Source organism: Mycteria americana, chromosome 8 (genome assembly GCF_035582795.1).
Source record: "Mycteria americana isolate JAX WOST 10 ecotype Jacksonville Zoo and Gardens chromosome 8, USCA_MyAme_1.0, whole genome shotgun sequence".
In the NCBI taxonomy this organism is placed as follows: domain Eukaryota; kingdom Metazoa; phylum Chordata; class Aves; order Ciconiiformes; family Ciconiidae; genus Mycteria; species Mycteria americana.
The window spans coordinates 33,237,301-33,240,916 of NC_134372.1; positions in this window are offsets into that span (position 1 = coordinate 33,237,301).

The window sequence follows — 3,616 nt, forward strand, 5'->3', positions numbered from 1 at the left end:
TAGTAAGTCCAGAGACAATGCAGCTGCTGTTTAGGTGGTGATAACATTTGGTTTGGGCTGAGGTTTTGATAGTGAAACAAAAAGGGTATTGACAATCATGTGTCTGTTTGTTCTGCCTTGGAAGTACCTTTGGAGAAGAACAGGTGCATCAAAGTACCTTTTTAAGAGGACTGAGCATAACTGGGATTTGAGGATTTCACTGGAGGACTGAGTTTCTGTTTAAATGTAGTCTCTGGAGCAGATAGAAAATGGTAGATATGAGACTAAGTAGGTATCACAGGAAACAGTAGAACTATAATACTGTATTATTGCACCCAGTAGAGTTAGAAAAGTCAGTCTAATAGAGCGGGCGTATTTCTTATGTGTAGATTTTTAAAATAAAAAATCAGAAGCCTTGTGCAGATGACTTTTAAATGAATCCATAAGCATTGATACATTCCCTGCCAAGGTGCAATATCATTGATCACAACTGGGGCTCATTGTTATTAAGGTTTCAACAACATTTGTATTAACAAGTCACCTTTGTATCGTAAAAAGGCAGAGGGTTGATAGGCATTAAGAAAACAGCTGCATCATAGCGAGCAGCCAAGAGCACAATGGGTGTCAATAGGAGGTAAAACTACTCCCGCTGAGACAAGTGAAGAAGAAAAATGAAACAGGAGGATTTGTTCCAGCAGCCCCGTCTAATTGTTTATTCCCTTCTCATTCCATCCTAGTCACTTAAGGGCTACGGCTTCTGTCATGTAAAAGAAAAAAACCAAAGCTTGGGCTGCTTGGGGTTTCTCTCACTGTAAATGAGTGGAATATGGGTGCTGAGAAGCTGTGGGCAGGGTGGTGGTGTGTACCTAGCTACAAGGCATTTACTTCAGAGAAGTGCTGTGTGAGCGTATGGCCTCATAAGTGGCCCCAACCAACACTAATAGTCTACTTTACAGAGACGATCAGGTTCCACTAATGGTGTCACAGCATGAAATAAAATGCAACATATGAACTGGGGGAGAGGGAGCCAGAGGTGGGAGAGAACTGAAGGGGGGGGAAACTTGGAATGGAAAAGGGCAGCTTAAAGGTACAAAAGAACCCAGTGATAGCATAGGATATCTGGATATAAATGGATTTTGTGGGCTTCTTGTGTGGAAACAGGCAATTTAAAACAGTATGGGTATTGACCTTCCTTCACTGGAGGGGTTGCAAGTGGCACCCAAAAGCTTGGCTGTCCGGGGTGTGCTTGGCCAGTGCAGAAAAACCAATGCACGCCTCTGTTGTAGCTGAGCTGCAGTGAGCGGCGCAGAACTTGCCTACAGCAGCAGGTCTCTGACAGCTCTGCGCTGCCCCAGCGTACCGCTCGCTGCTGTGGGCACCAGCGCCTTAGTGGATTCGTTATATTGGTTGTGATAGCTTCTAACAGCAGAAAACGAAAACATTTTTACTGGGAACTTTCCTTCAAATGCAAACTGACTTGGACCTTCTCCCCTCAGAGGCATCTGTCTCTCCTTCATGGTTATATGACAAGCTGTAAAAATGCAAACTTTTTCATCGCGGGTAGCATTGAAGCTACTGTGCTTCCTGGGAAGAACAAATCAGGCATTTCCCATAATCTGCAGTAGGATCTCTTATAACTATGAGATGCATTTCATAAATAGAGCAAATGAAACAGTTGAAGTCAAAAGCTTGCTGTCAGGTGAAATATGCCTGATAAATTATATTATCACTGTTATTTTATCCACTTAAGCTGGAAGGACTGGAGCAACTTTTAACAAATTGGTCAACAACGTTTTGTTCAAATATTCTTTCTTGGTTCTAAAACTAGTAAAATCTGGCAGCAGAATTTCTTCTCTAGTTTATAGGATTTCTAAATTTTTGGAGCTCACTACATTTGTGCTGACCACATTTCCTAGTGGGATGAAGTTAGATGGTTGGCCCATGCATGTGAAAAATATTTTGGCGCTTGTCATTTCTCAGATTTTGCCATACTTATCAAATGGGGTCTAGCAAATGAACACATTGAAAAACTACTGCTCTGATACCTATTCAGAGGTATAGGTATCCATGCTTTCAAGTCTGTGATACCCCCATTAGAATCCACTTTTACATGCTAGGAATCAGGCAACAAACTATACATTTCATAGTCTATTTGCCAGCTGTCTTAACCTTACGGGCAAAACCAGTGGGTAAGTAAATACTTGAATTAGAATCTGATTTATTAAAAAGAAATCCTGAAACATTGTAAGGAATTTTTCAACTTACAAAATGTATATGTGGTTTTGCGATCTAAGCACAATTTAAAGTCTAGAAATAGTTTAATAGGCTAGCATGATAGAATCTTTTTCTGAAGGCTGTCTACTGATTTTACTGTTCTTTACAAGCTGAGAGCATGTGATTAACAACACTCTGGCTTTGAATAATAGGGCACTGGACTTCTCACTAGAAGACACGTTCATCTGCTCCTGAAGCACTGAGGTGTAACGGTGCAGTGTTGCTGCTGATCTGGGGAGAGATCCAAGAGTGATCTACCCCTTCAGCAACTTGTGTTTTCGGGGAGGTGAAAATTATAGTTGATGGACTAAAGCACAGATGCTGATTTCTGTTCCCTTCTCCCACGTGTATATATATAGATAGATATACAAATATATGTATATACACATATATATAGACATATGTATGAAACTGTAAAGTGACAAATAATCACACAACAGATTTTTTTTGAAAGAGCACATTGAGAGCACTGACTAGATTCAGGGTTGGGTCTGAGACAGAGCGGATGACCTAAATGCATCCCATGCCCACGTGCATCTGATGAAAACATTGATCTCTTCAGAAAGACGAATAGTTGAATCTTTCATTGTTCTTTGCATAGTGGCAAGATGAAATTGGAATATACCCTCTTTGGAGATGATACCAGTCAGTCAGACTCCTTAGCCAAGGGAATTCACTTTTGTCTGCACAAAAAGTCGTAAAGTCAATTGAAGTTATCAAACTATTTTCATTAGAAAAAAGGCTCCTTCTGCAGGATGATGCACCCATTCATTTCCACCTCAATTAAAGAATCTGTGGTTTTCTGTAGCCAATACTATTGAGAAGTTGTGGGTGTATTTAACAGCATACTTAATTGCTGCTAATAGAACACAGGACAGTTTAACATGCTTACAACAGCTGCCATCTCGGCTGATCTGTGTGCTTTAATGTATGTCATACGTAGGCTTGGTAGGATTCCTGGACCTGGCATCCACAGGCTCAAATTACCTTGAGGAGCACATATTGGTAGCTGTACTCAGAGGGCAGAAATGAATGCAAGGCTTCGGTTTCTTTTGTCCTGTCACATGATTAATAGGGTGTGAGCAAGAAGGAGAATGATCCAAGCTTGGTGATGCAAACCCTATTGGGGGGCAGGGAGCTTTGAATTTGCGTGGTCTAGTCCTGCTACCTAGGCACTTTATCCACTGACTCTCAGTGGAAAAAAAAAAAAAAAGCAGAACTGGTTCCTGCAGCAGAACCAGAACTAGAATCCAGAGAGCATTCTGCAGAGTGGCACCTCTGCCCACCTAGCTCCTGCTGTCTGCTGGCCAGCCTTCCTCCAAGGGACACTGAACACCCTTGGGCTGAGGTGGGGAAGGATCGG